The sequence below is a fragment of the Ursus americanus genome, chromosome 24 (assembly GCF_024610735.1).
Source record: "Ursus americanus isolate L20-20 chromosome 24, mUrsAme1.1.p, whole genome shotgun sequence".
Classification (NCBI taxonomy): Eukaryota; Metazoa; Chordata; class Mammalia; order Carnivora; family Ursidae; genus Ursus; species Ursus americanus.
In genome coordinates this window covers 35,000,497-35,015,072 of record NC_142150.1, presented here as the reverse complement: position 1 = coordinate 35,015,072, position 14,576 = coordinate 35,000,497, and the positions used below count along the sequence as shown (strand labels likewise).

Genomic DNA, 14,576 nt, shown 5'->3' with positions numbered 1-14,576 from the left:
ACTGAAGGCAATCCGTGGGCCTTGGCTAAAGGAGACATGAGAGCAGTAAAACCACAAAAAATTCTTATGTAAAAAGGCTCCGCTTGCAGCAACCTTCACCTCTTTGGGGAAAGAGTAAAATGAACATTAGGCTCAAACTCTGAAATTGCCCCTCGAAGTAGTTCACATTCTAACCTCCAGACAGTCAATGGCTGGGAACTTCCTACATCCCTGTTATCCTGCAGAAAGCTCTAAATAAACCAACTATATTTTTACATCTTTACTTATTCCAACTCGGGGTAAATATCCAAGTATCTAGAGGATTTGTGTGCTATTTATACAATGTATGATTGTTGTATAAAAATGAAGAATTCCCCATACCCTACTGCATTACCTGCAAGTTGGCCAGTAAGTGGGGGGCACAGTAGTCACATCACTGGACTCCATAGGGTGTCTCGCTTACAAACTGGCTATAGGAGACTTTATGGCCAGTCCAACATACACCATGTCTAGAAGTTTTAAAATAAACTCTCTTCCCCTATTTCCCACCCTCTTCTCAACCCCCTAAAGAAAAAAGACACTTTAAAAATTTATTCTTAAGAAACATATTTCCATACACACCTGTTAAGAGAAGGTCGTAACTGATTGGTTTTAACACAGAGAACAGCCCAGTCTAGATTCAAAATATCATGGGAGAAGCATCCCAGCCACCACAGCAAGGAGGAAGCAGGAAGGAGAGAGCTGCAGAAATATTTGGAGGAAAAATGAGATTGAGAGGAAAATAAAATATACACAAAACATTAAAAAAAATAAGAGGAACAGGGCAGGTATTGGGAGAAAGACAATCTGGGAATGGAAGGGAGTCGTGTAAAATATGACTTGGAATTGCTTAATGTGACAAATGCCCTTTGGACTTTACTCTGTCTTCAGATACCTGGACCTTGGATGTAGTTTTTATTAAAACCTGTATTCTACTGTCATGGAATACTTCTGTACAGAACCAGGTGTAGGTTATACTATAGATAAAAGTTCACTTACCCCCTATTCCCAGCAATCAAACTGGGGGGAAAAATTTCTGTTGTTGAAATTCCCTTCCCCCTCCTTCCCACCTCTAAGGCAGAAACCTCAAAGCCCAGTCCTAGCATGTCCGCAAAGACACTGAGAAACCAACGCAATAGTCGTAGTGAGGAAGACATGTGGGGACTAGCCTAGGCTGAGCCTTTTGCTTCAGTTCCCTTTCCCACGCTCCCCACGGCCCTACCAAACACAAATGCTTGGGCCTGTTTGCTTTAGAGTATATGCAGCATTCTGCAAGCAAGAACACCCAGAGGAACAGATAGACAGGTGTCCAATAAAATCCCTAATTAATTCTCCGCCACTAAGACTCCTTCCAGTGGATCCAGCACCGAAATCCAAGAATGTGGCAGCCCTTCTTTAAATTCCTCCGACCCTGGCTCCGGGCTCCCACAGTCACTTATCAACTCCTGTTCTTCCTTCCGGTCTGTTGCTGAGTTTTCGTATTCCCACCGTACACCCCAACAGGCCACTCAAACATCTTAATAAGCAACCTCATTAAAAAAAAAAAAAAAATGCTGCTCCCTCCTCATCTCTATTGCTTCATTTTAAGCACTGTCCTTATCCGCTATGAACGTTGACCTATGATCCTTCCACACCAATAGGACTCTTTAAGCTCAAGAGAGATTCTTCCAGTTCTAGATTTCAACAGCGCCTGAACTGCAGTTACCACTCTGGCAGCCTCCGCCCTGTAATCTTCTTTGCTAATAAAAGCCCAAACTACCACTATTATGGGGCATACAGTGACAACACTCCCTGCTGCAGAGAAACTGTTTGTCATCCTGCCGTAAACAGCTACTTTCTACCCCTACAACTTTAATTCAATAAAGGGAGTTAAGGAAGGTTAGTAGTTAAACTACCCAGGGCTCTAGATACGCAGGATCTTTTCCCACCCTTCATGGCTTTAAAGGCTGACCACCAGGCTCTATTTTGGAGAAGAGGGCAGCACAGTTAAGTAGAAAGAGAGGATCAGATTCCTAGGCCTAATAGGATCAGGAGATTTTCTGCCTGAAAGAGGGCAGAAGCAGAGGCTGTGTAGGATAGGATGCAGAAGACTAGTCCCAGTCCTAGCTCTGTCACTAGCCAACAATGGCAGAAAGTCACTGCCATGTTCTCATCTGAGCAGTGCCAGCATCACCAGCCCAGTTTAACTGAGAGTTACTAAGAGGATCAGGTGAGATAATGTATGTCATACAAATGTGAGGTATTAAGTTGTTTCAAGAGTTAGTTTCTATCTCCCAATTATATTACTTAATGGCAATGCCTCAGCCCAAAACTATTTTGTGAACTAGTAGGTGAGACTAACCGGATCAAAAGTATAACTGGGTTCTAAGGAGTGGATGAGCTGGCTCCCCTACTCCAACTCTATTTACCAGGAAGTCCCACCCAGACCAGTGTTTCTGGGACACAGAGTGCAGCATTACACATCTGCTATAATAAGTTCTTGACCCCTTATTTGAGGCCTTAGCAGTTTATGACCACAGAGAAAGGGAAGGTGAAAAGAACTAGCAATTACTGAGAGTTTTACATTTATTATCATAGTAATACAACCCTAAGGAAGGAAGTTTTACTGCAAATGAGAAAATAGGCTCTGGGTGAAGAAATTACCCAAGGTTTCGGTTAATAGCAAATTCTGAACTTAAAGTCAGATCTATTCCATTCCAAAGAATGTGTTCTCTTTCTACTACATGCTGTCAAGTCCAGAAAGTACCAGCCCAGTATAAGATGGACAGTCCAGCCCTTCTCCTCCACAGTCCTTGCACTTTCTGCCCAAACATCACAGGAAAAAAGCGGGGGGGGGGGGGGGACTTCCATTTTTCCTTACGTTAAAGGGTTATTTGTAATGTCTACATATAAGACATAAGTGGGAGAATGGAAACAAATGGGAGGAAAAGACGGAAGTGGGGGAAGAGAATGAAGCCGCTGGCGAGCTACAGTACACTGCCTCTTCACAACTCAGACTTTAGGAGTCTTCATCCATGCCATACGCATAAAAATTATGCTTTAAACCAGAATCTGCAAACCATTAATGGACTTTGGCAATTAAAGTCACAGGAGTCCAGGCCAACACCTTTCTTAAAAGATTTTCAAATGAATTACACTGACTCTCACTACAAAAAGACCATCACAGAATTCTCAAAGTGAGGAGAGAAAGGCCACGCATAAAGTGAGCCCTGACATTCCCCTAAGACTAGACTTTCCCCTAAGACTATAACTGGTTTTACTTGTAACAAGCCATAGGTCCTATAGACCTATGAGTCTACAGCCAGGCTCCAACATTCAGGCGATGACAATGGTAAGAATTCAGTCTCTTCTGTAAGAAACCCAAACCAAAAGTTAAATTGAGTCAAATACCCAGAAGGACCAGAAAGACGATGCCAACCAGGTGGCTGGGTAGAAAACATCACCAATAACACAGTCCCTGGAATGGCCTATTTTACTGTAACCTGGCCATAGGAATGTAATTTGGAAATAGGATTCTTACAAGTTATACAGGCTTTAGAATCAGACTAGGTTCAAATCCCAGGTCCACTGCTTCTTAGCTATAGAACTTTGGTCAAAATACCACTTAATCTCTAAACCTCAGGTTCCTTTTCTGTAAAATGGGGGAAATAAAATACACCTAACGGTAGTTGTGAGAAGTACATGAGACAATACATATAAAGTGCTTAGAAAAATATCTTGACACACAGCAAGCTATTAATATGGTTACTGATACAAACACTACCACAAATAGCTAACACAAGGGACTAGAGCTTGGTGGTGTTAATGGGACTTTTGAATAAACCACACATGTCTCCACATGCTCCCCTCCCTGCTTTACAAGTAGCCCAATAAACTACAGGAATTCTTGACACTCTCAAAGGGAAAAACAAAATAAAATTCCAGACTAGGGGTCAAAAGACCTGGGGTTCAAGTCCTGGCTCTGCCCAAAAATAGCTGTGAGAACTAGCTTGCAGGGGAAGTTATAACCCCTATAAGCTTCACTTTTATTACGTGTTAGGGTTTAGCTTTAATGGCTAATATATGTAAAACTATAGGCTGGGTGATTGAACGTCTCTCCTACATCCATGCTATTCTGATAAGTGTATCCAAAGACATGACCAGAATTAGGCAAGCTAGCCCTTGTGGAAAGAGGAAAAAGTATTTGTCCTCAGATGGAGAACTCTAAAACCCCACAAAATAGTCTTTGGGTTTCTTAAAGAAATTTTATCTTCTGCAGCCAATCCCAAAGCCAGCTCTCCTCCTTCCTTTTTATTATTAAATCAAAACCAATGTCACAAAGTGATGCCTTCCCTCCAAAAGCAAGGATAAGCAAAACTCCTCTTCTGCATCATCCTAGGGATTTCACATGGCTACTTTAAAAAGCACACTGAGGGGCGCCTGGGTGGCACAGCGGTTAAGCGTCTGCTTTCGGCTCAGGGCGTGATCCCGGCGTTATGGGATCGAGCCCCACGTCAGGCTCCTCCGCTATGAGCCTGCTTTTCCTCTCCCACTCCCCCTGCTTGTGTTCCCTCTCTCACTGGCTGTCTCTATCTCTGTCAAATAAATAAATAAAATCTTAAAAAATAAAAAAAAAATAAAAATAAATAAAAATAAAAAGCACACTGAGCCTCGCACTGAAGAATACCAATCAATAAAATACAGCACCTGTAACACCACAGAGCTGTACCACGTAACGCTCAAGCCAACAAAGGTAGGTCTTCTAGATCCCTAAAAGGCATCTGTTTGCCTAAAATGGCATGTGCTCCAAAATTCAAAGCAATTATTCCTGTTCAACCATACACACAACTAACAGAAAATTGCCATTTTATTTTTAAATCAAAGGAATGTATTTTGTCAATAGTTTTCTCTGGCTTCTTATCACCAAGAGTGCTTGTACCAGAGTCCAAGGTCTAAGCGCCCCACCTACCACCTGAGGTTCCACCATCCCAAGCTCAGTGAGAACAATTCCAGTATTCCCTCCGTTTGTTAGGAAGACCTAACTCCCACACTAAGCCCCAGTCCCTGGACGTGATCCGTACTGAGACCTAAGTACTCTGCTCACTTCGGGATCTCAACCGACCACTTCTCAGAGTTACAACTGATATTCCTGAAATGGCCTTCTCTTCGGTGTTAGCAGTTTCTGAGCGTCCCTGTGGATTTGCCTGATGCAAGGCCCAGCTTCTCCACTTAAGAGCACCCAAAAGGCAGACTGGGGACTTTCATTTTCACAGCGAAAGACTAGATCTCAATGTGTCCACCATGAACCTCTCTGATGAATTAAGGGAGTCTTTGACAAATCACTGTCCTCTTAGGAAAGAGTGATACTTCTGATTGGAGTTTCAGAGAAAAGAAGGAAAATAAATATATGAACGTTTTCCTTTTTTAAAAAAAAACTACTTGTTAAAAGGAGGTTAAGCTGGCAATCTCCAGAGATCAACAAGACACCTTAAACTCACTTCAGTCTTCTTATCCTGACCCAAAGTTATAATCAGAATTTAGTTTTTTACTGTGACTTTAAAAGAAAAAAACAAAACAAAGCAAAACTCCATCATCTTGACCCTAAATTCAGAAACCAGATGGAACATTCTCCTTGTTCTCTTTTCCCCTACCGAGTATTCTGGGAACCCCCCAAACCATAAACATACTAAATGGCTGAATGCTGGACTGGCTTTGAAGCAAAGGAAGGGTGTGGCTCTCAGCTAGTGAGGGGCCCAGGACTGAAAGGGTATGGAAAGAAACAAAACCTGCTTCTCTCTGGGGCACGTATGACACACACACAGGACTGGTCTAACAAGTCCTTCTGATCTCTCAGGCCAGGCCGCCTCCTTCTCCACCCCCATTACCCACGTGCCTCTCCAAGGCCCTCCACTGGGACAGACAGCGCTGAATTTTCTCTCAATCCTGAAAGTCTGAGATACATGAGTTACTTACCTGGATCCCTGACGCAACCCTGCCAAAGGAGCCTCACCTAGCCTTATAAGGAGAAAGCAGAGCTTTAGGGAGAGGCCGATAAGGAAACAAAGATAAGAGGGAGGGGCAAAAAGAAGGAGGTGTCAGACTGGAGGAAGGGGAGAGGCCAAATGCCTTTCTCCTTCCTACAGGAGAAGGGAGAAAAAGAGGGAGGTCAAGTACACAATGGGAAATGAGAAAAAGTCTAATCAAACTGGGAAGGTATTGTGTAACTCCTGTGTCATAAAGAGAAATCCTAAAATTAACTAGGATACCTTATACCCGTCCTTACCCTAGGCTAGAAAAAAAAATTTCATGGAAAAAAAGCTTAACCTTAGGGTTTTCTAGAGGTCACCCAACTGTTTGAGCTCACATTCCTTTTTTAAAGAGGCAGCTTCTCACCAAACCCCCTTACTTTCTATCTATGGCATTTTCAACATTTCCTTGCTCATCCTTTGTTTTCATTTTTTAAGATTGATTATTTATTTATTTATTTGTCAGAGAGAGAGAGAAAGAGAACACAAGCAGGGGAAGGGGCAGAAGGAGAGCGAGAAGCAGACTCCCTGCTGAGCAAGAAGCCCAATGCGGGACTTGATCCCGCGACCTGGGATCATGACCTGAGCCAAAGGCAGACGCTTAACTGACTGAGCCACCCAGGCGTCCCTCTTGCCCATCCTTTGACGGTGACTTGGGAAAGCTGAAAGCAAGTAACTGAGTCACATTTACAGTCCTGCTTCCTCAAAGCACTGGAAAGAGCAGTAAGACACCCCGCCATCAGGTTTAGAATATACACCCCTTTTGAGACAAACAACAAAGAGTCTATGAGGAAATCAGAGAAGTGTGAAGGTCCTGTGTCAGCTATAGGACAGAGTGCTGAAGGAAACGTTTTTCCCTATCTAAAAGAAAGAAGAAAATCTGACTTTATAGGGGAAGAAAAGTTGTAAGTTATTGATTAGTGATCTCCCCAAGTTATCACACATAATCCTCTCAGCAACCTCTGGGATGACACTGGCCCCTTTTTATAAATGAGTAAACTGTATGTCAGAAGACCTCAGTATCCTGCCCAAAGTCACAGAGCCAGTGAGTGGTGGAAACGCATCTGTTCTGCTCCAAGTTCATGTTCCTTCTTCCTGATAGAGTACAGGGGGTATGAACTTTCTACTCATCTTGTGGTTAAAAGTCATTCTAATTCCAATAGAGAAGCTGACCAAGAGTAAACTTTTGAGGGGGGCGGATGGTGTGGAAGCAGATAAACTTTTGGGTCTTACCTACACTTTATTTTTTTAAAAAAATTTTAAAAGATTTATTATTTGAGAGAGAGAGAAAATGTGCACGTGAGCTTGGGGAGGGGCAGAGGGAAAGGCAGAGAATCTGAAGCAGACACTGTGTGCTGAGGTGTGCTGAGCTCGGAGCCTGACACGGCTCGATCTGACTGACCCTGAGATAATGACCTGAGCTGAAATCAAAAGTGGAGTGCTTAACTGACTGAGCCACCCAGGCATCCCTGGCTCTTATCTTCATTTTAATGAGCAAGAACTTACCCGATTCTGAGGAAGAATAGCTTGCGATCTACCTCAGATTTCCCATTTTATAAAGGAATAAGAATTCAGGGAAAGGTGCTAGGGGCAAAAGTAATACAACTTTTTACATAATCACCTATCCTTCCACTGGAGGGCCTGCTCTAGAAATCTGGCTACATGCCACATTCTCAAACCATCCCTACCTCAAGAAAGAAAACCTGATCACAAATATCCCTACTCTCATTTTTAAAGTGGCATCTCACTAAACCAAAAGCAGAAATCAGAGTTGGGTAGGAAACAGAAGGAACTAGAAGCGGGGAAGATTGTGCTGGCCAGCATCAGAACAGAGGGGAGGGATTGTTCTAGCGGTATGTTAGCAATCTGCCTCTGGGGCAGCTGTCCTCCTGGGCAATCAAAGGCCGGTTTGTGTGTGTGCTCAGGGACTAGCCAGCTTGGCAAGAAGTTGAGGACTCAGCCACCCAATCCACAAAGTTAGAAGAGATGCCTGTTTCACAGCTGGAATGGACGGCAGGGAAAACACAAAACAAGGGGGGAAAGGAAGGAGGAGGGGCACAGAGAGTGCTACAGGTGCTATTTCAGTGGGGGTGGGGGGTAGGAGAATCCCAGGAAACTACCAACCATTCCCTAGTTATGTGCAAACAATGAACTGCCAATACCTCCCAATACTGAATCAAAGAATGGGTAGATTTCTCTAGCTCTGTGTGTAGTAGGGTGCCAGCTGGAAGGGTGAAAAGTAAAATGCTGGGCCCCAGCATCGCCTGTTTCTCTCTGTCCCTTTCAGACCCAACAAAGTGTCTGCAATACAGAGTGAATAAACATTATATAAACAAACATCTATCTCTTTCTAGAATTCCTTTCTTAATTAAATCCTAGAGATCTATAAATAACAGTAACACACATAAAACTCAGTGAAATTCCCCAGTGCTAGGAGATGGAGGCCATTTATATAACTCAAGTGCTGAGACGCAAAAGGCCAGTCAGAATTCACACTCCCTAAACCCTCGGAGTAGCTAGATGCTCGGAGACCCATTAGACACACAAAGGCTGCTCTCTTCTCAGTAGAGCCCTGGAGCAGAGCTGCTCTCCAGGGACAAAGAGATTTCACAGGAGAACCACAAAGACATGGCCCCTCTCCGTTCCCCCACTCCCAGCTTTCTCACTTCCTGTCACAGTAGCACCAGACCACAGTCTCCCAGAAACAAACAAATACAAAGTGCTGGATTCTGGGCTGCAGGCCAACCGCATTCCAGGGCATCCTGTCTACCAATCACCAGCCAGAGCTCCCACTTTGCCCTGCTCAGTTCCTTATCATGTTCGGGAAAACAACCCTCCTCCCTGCCCCAAGCCAACACTACATAGGACAAAGCTAAGGCCTTTGAGAATCTCAGAAAGACACTGTGTGTGGATCTAAGGGTTTCAAGGGGGTGAGGGGATTTTTAAGATTCCTACTTGGCAAGTTTCTTCAATTTGGAAGCACGGCTTTGGGGATTTTAAAGCTGCTGCTGCTGCTGTGATATTCAGTTCCAATACATGTGATACATCCCAAAGAAAACTTCACGATGGCAGTCTGATTGCCACTCTGGATTCAGTCAACGGAACATTCCCACCTGGAGAATGACTTTAAAACACATCCTCTGTCACCCATTTCCACTGTTTCCAGTCTTTCAAACCCTTTTCCCCACAAGCATAAAGTTGATTCTTAGAGGCCCCACAGAGAACAAACAAAGGGAGCAGGCTCCACCCTACAAAGAGGCAGGATAAGCACCAGCAGGTGCTGGGAGCAAAGTTCTCTACCTCCTTAGGGAAGGAGGGGAGGACTAGAATTGCACAGTAGTCCTGGCAGCAAAGAGGTCAAGACAGCAACCTCAGCCTTTCCTGCTCACTACTCCCCCTGGAGTGGGTCAGGGACTATAGATTTGGAACCTCTTCTGGGGGCGGGGGGAGGGGAGGGAAGCCTTCCTTTCTAATAAGGGTCCTCAGCTACTTCCAAGAATGGGAAAAATGATGCATTCTTCTGTTATCTTGTACAAGCCCACTGGACGTTGGCCCTAAACCCCAGAAGCAAAGATTCAGATAGAAGTCAAGCTAATCTATTAACCAGAGATTCTTGAAATCCAAAGGAACACCCTTTGCCCACAGGGCTCAATTCCCTCCGCGTGAAGCACAGCTCAGGCTCAGCACAGTTCTCCAACCAGGGTACTAGTAATACGCTATCATTTCTCATTGCTTCTTCTCCTTTTCTTTCCCCTAAAAACTCCTTCCCCCTTCTTGGATCTGCTAGAAGTAGTCTGGGCTGAACCGTCATCTAGATAGTATATGATGCAAAAGAAGCCTAAGTCTGAAACAGCACAACTTAGAAGGAATTAACTCATATCTGGATCTGGCATAACCAGGTAGAAGGAGGTGGGGCAGGAATATACACAACAGTCAGCCATTCTAGGGCTGGGTAGAAAAATGGGTATTTAGCAACACTAGGCTTTAGAACAGAACTTCAACAGCAGAGCCTAGCCACTGCAAACTATCACTGAAGCACACACACAAAAGTTTAAGATCCCTTACCTAGCACTGAATCAGACTAACTCCCTTTTTCTCTCAAAAGTAACTGAGGGGCGCCTGGGTGGCTCAGTCGGATAAGGGTCTGTCTGACTCTTGATTTCAGCTCAGGTCATGATCTCAGGGTCAAGATGCGTGTCAGGCTCTGTGCACAGCATGAGTCTGCTTGAGGTCCTCTTCCTCTGCCACTCCCCGTGCACACACCCACGCGCGCTAAGTAAAATAAATATTTTTTTTTTTAAAGAATAACTGAAAAAGTAGTTCCAATTGTTAGTATTTTTTTTTTCTTAAAGATTTTATTTATTTGAGAGAGAGAGAGGATGAGTGGGAGGGGCAGAAAGAGAGAGAATCTCAGGCAGACTCTGCCCGGACTGCAGAGCCTGACTCGGGGCTTGATCTCAAGACTCTGAGATCATGACCTGAGTGGAAACCAAGAGTGGAACGCTTAACCAACTGAGCCACCTAGGCGCCCCCAATTGTTACTATTCTTTTCCCATTCTCCCTCATCATAGCCCAGGTCAAATAAATCAGTCAATTAAGCAGTATCATGTGAGACAGCTATACAAAAGGAGACCAAAAAATCTAGTAGGAGTGTTTTCAGAGATACTTAAAAAAAAAAAAAAAAGAGGGCTGTGAAAGACTCGCCCCAGAGGACTGGCCACACCCATATCAATGCTGCCACTCCAAAAGGATGCTTGGCAGGTTCTCTGCCTCAAATTGAGCAGGTGAGACAGAAAAGCTGTGCTGACTCAGAAATACAGTCACCCCAGGGTGTGAGGGAAGGAAGGAGAACAGTATAGCCAACCGATTACAATTTAGCATGACTTCACCAAAGATCCTGGTTCTAATTGTATCTCTGGCCGTTTGCAGACATATTTAGAAAACCCAACCAAAGGAGTAATGAATGGGTAAGGAGAAAGTCAACGGAGGGGCCCAAGACTTATGCTGAATACTCAGTGGTTGGAAGGGCATGAATTTGTTTTGCTATCTAACTTCCCACATACCCCTCTTTCCAAATCAGGCCCAAAGCTGAAAGAATTGAGGGGGGTGGGGAGGCAGAGAAAAGAATGTGACTGAAGAAGGTTTAGCTACATTCCAACTAGCCAGCATCCCACATGGTATTAAGAGTGTCTGAGAGTCCAATCCCACTACATGGGAGTTGCTGGGGCTCTGCTAACATACATCCAATTCCTCCAATCCTCCATCCCCCCACCCTCAAACACTCTGAAAAGCAGCGTAATTGAGATAGCTTGATGAAGGCACCAGCTGTTTCCACCACGCTCCCTCCCCCCAACCCCAGAGACCACAGTTCAAACTCACATCAAACACTTAATACAATTGACTGGCCAGTAGGAAGGAGAAGCCTGGACTAAAATAGCAGGAAGAGTGCCAACTGGCCCCACTCAGAAAGAATGTTTTCTTGGCTCAATTTAAAAATAAGAAACCTTTGTCACCCACTCCTTTCTGCCCAATTATGTTCTCTTTTCCGCAACCTACCCCTCAGTGTCAAATGGATTTGAGTTTCTTCCCTACAGCTCCTTGATCTATTTTCAAATGTCAGGGAATACAGGGGAGGTATAAGGTTAAATGTAAAGTAATGTCTGGGAGACTGGGAGGCTCCCTGGACTGCAACAGCCAAACCGAGCACAGGGCTCTCACACAAGAGACCACACAGCACCCGTCTCCATGTTTCAAATGAGGAAAGAAGGGAATAAACATGATATTTTCACACTTGAACAATGATGGTAACCTGATTTCCCAAGGCACAGGTAGCCAGTGAAAAGTATTAACATGATCAGCCCCTCCCCCACTCACATTAGAAGTTGACCAGAGCTAGCCAAGGAGGAAGGGAAGGAAGCCAGCACTTCCTTTTCAGACAGGAAGTAACATTGGCCCTTCCTGTCCGAGTTTTAAACAAACTGTCCAGCTGAGTTTCAATGAGAACATCCTCTCCTGAATGTGTTCCACAATTTCAAAATGGAGAGGGGAAGTGGAGATATGGTCTAAAAGTTTCCCTCCCTCACAACAGGCCAGTCCTCCATACCATGCTAACTAAGTACTGGCATAACCCCCAGGTCAGGCAGTGACATCTGTAATTACTAAACAATACAGCATACAGAGGTAGAAAACTTCAAATCAGTCACCTTCTCACCATGTCCACTACCATGAACTATTCTTTTCTACTTCTCATATTAATTTAAATAACCACCCAACTGAGAAATCACATAGATATGTAGCTTAATTCAAATGTTCAGGTTTTATGGTTCTCAAACCTAAGTGATCTGAATCACCTGGGAAGCTTTTTAAGAAAATACAATCTCTCGGGGCGCCTGGGTGGCGCAGTCGTTGGGCGTCTGCCTTCGGCTCAGGGCGTGATCCCGGCGTTCTGGGATTGAGCCCCACATCAGGCTCCTCCGCTATGAGCCTGCTTCTTCCTCTCCCACTCCCCCTGCTTGTGTTCCCTCTCTCGCTGGCTGTCTCTCTCTGTGTCAAATAAATAAATAAAATCTTTAAAAAAAAAAAAAAAGAAAAGAAAATACAATCTCTGGAGCACCTGGCTAGCTCCGTCAGAGAAGCATGTGACTGTTGATCTCAGGGTCATGAGTTCGAGCTTCATGTTTGGTGCAGAGATTACTTAAATAAATAAACTTCAAAAGAATAAAAAAATTAAAAATACAATCTCCCAAATCTACTTCCTCATCCCCCATACCTCAATTTCTAGAGGGAATGCCTGGGAATTCATGCTTTTAAAAAGCTCTCAAAATGATAGTCAGCTGTTGGGAACCACCGTACTAGCCTATCCCGGGCAATCCTCTGACCACCACACTCCTCTAGCAAGAAGGGCACTTGTTATTAAATACTGTATTGGGCCTATTATTGTCCACCAGACAGCTCAGATCATTATTCCAGGTGAGATTAGAGGCTGTTGGAAAGCATGGGTTTAAATACAAGGATGGCTGGAATGACACAGTCCTAAATCCTATACTCTAGACTCAGAACCTAGAAAAGAATTATCTCATTTTTTTGGAATCCTGAGCTGTACACTGGAGAACATCCCTATTTACACTGCAGACTGGACAGCCCTGATTATTTTTAAAACAACTTAGTTCAACTGTCCTCCAAGAAACAAAGAGTTGTGCCAACATTTTCAAAGACTGGTTCTATATCCCATCCCAAAAGAAGTCCAAAGTTCCAAATCTAGAATTCACAACCCTAGATAATTCTAGTCCAGTTGAAAATACTGACTCAAGGGTTACCTCTGACACTCATTCAAGCAAAAGTCACTTTAACTTCTGGTTTGAGTAAGAGCAAGCGAGTAGCAAAATGTTTTTAGAAGAACCATAAAGAGAGTATTTCCACAGGAAACATGCATCACTAAAGATTTAGGAAAGAAGAATGCCATTCAAAAACATACTTCCAAGACAACTACAAACACAGGGCACCTGGGTGGCTCAGCTGGTTGAGCATCCAACTCTTGGTTTCAGCTAAGGTCATGATTTCAGGGTTGTGGGATCGAGCCCTGCATGGGGCTCTGCACTCAGTGGGGAGTCTGCTTGAGATTCTCTCTCCCTCTGCCCCTCCCCGTTCATGTGTTTGCACGCTCTCTCTTTCTCTAAAATAAATATTTTTTAAAAAGACAACTGCAAGCATCTATGAATGCTGAAGTAATACACATCACGCAGTTATTTAAAGCAACTTCAAAATTAGGGGATTCTGTGATTGCCTAGTGTATTTCCTATGCAAGATGACACAGTTACTTGACCAAAGCAGAAGAGGATGGTAAGGAAATAAATGTTTCCTGATTGAGGTCATCTTCCAAGGATGATATTAAGTAACAGGATGACAACTAGATAGGTATAATTAAAGAAAAGGACAGAGGGTAACCAGGTCAAGTTGCAGGGCTAAACTCCAAACAGTGAGAGAAAGGAGGACAGAGAGATTCTTTCACTAAAGGACAAGACTAGCTAAACCAGATTATCTTGAGAGGGAAAGTAAGAATGGGTGATTCAAAACACAAGTACTCTGAAAATCAAATATCCTTTTACTTTCCCATATGTGGCTGCCATAGAACATCAATCACTAAATAGTTGGTGCTTATTCCTCCATCCCACCAAAGTCAACCAGGCCAAGTGGTTCAGTATATGCTTTAATAACCCTTAATGCTTAAACACACATATGGAAAGGGAAAACAGTGCAAAACAGAAATAGGACTATGGTGACCTATAATGTGGTCCCTGAAGCCATTAAATACCAAAGATTACAACTTTGGGGAAGCAGGAGCTTTTTGGTCAAATGAACAAAAAGAAAAGCAACAGATAAGTGGGGCATATGTAGTCATAAACCAAAGCAACAAATGTACTCAAAAGGAAACTACACCAGATCTGTCAGTTCTCCTGTTCATAGAAAATTGACAATGTAGGTAAGAAAGTAGAGAAATATATTTCTCTAGGGAAGAAATGTTTTATCTCACTTCCCAAACACATATAAGCTTAT

At 43.6% G+C, this 14,576-nt stretch overlaps 1 protein-coding gene across 11 annotated transcripts in view; it reads right to left on the bottom strand.

Moving 5' to 3' along the window:
* Positions 1–14,576, bottom strand: part of CTNND1 (catenin delta 1) — a 47,059-nt gene that overhangs the window by 22,785 nt on the left and 9,698 nt on the right. For 9 of the 11 annotated variants that reach the window (XM_087854881.1, XM_087854883.1, XM_087854885.1 and 6 more), the window contains exon 2: positions 601–720. The exons of the other annotated variants lie outside the window; for them this stretch is intronic. The gene's annotated coding sequence lies outside the window, so the exon portion shown is untranslated. The remainder of the gene's footprint in view (positions 1–600; positions 721–14,576) is intronic. 11 annotated transcript variants of the gene reach the window in all.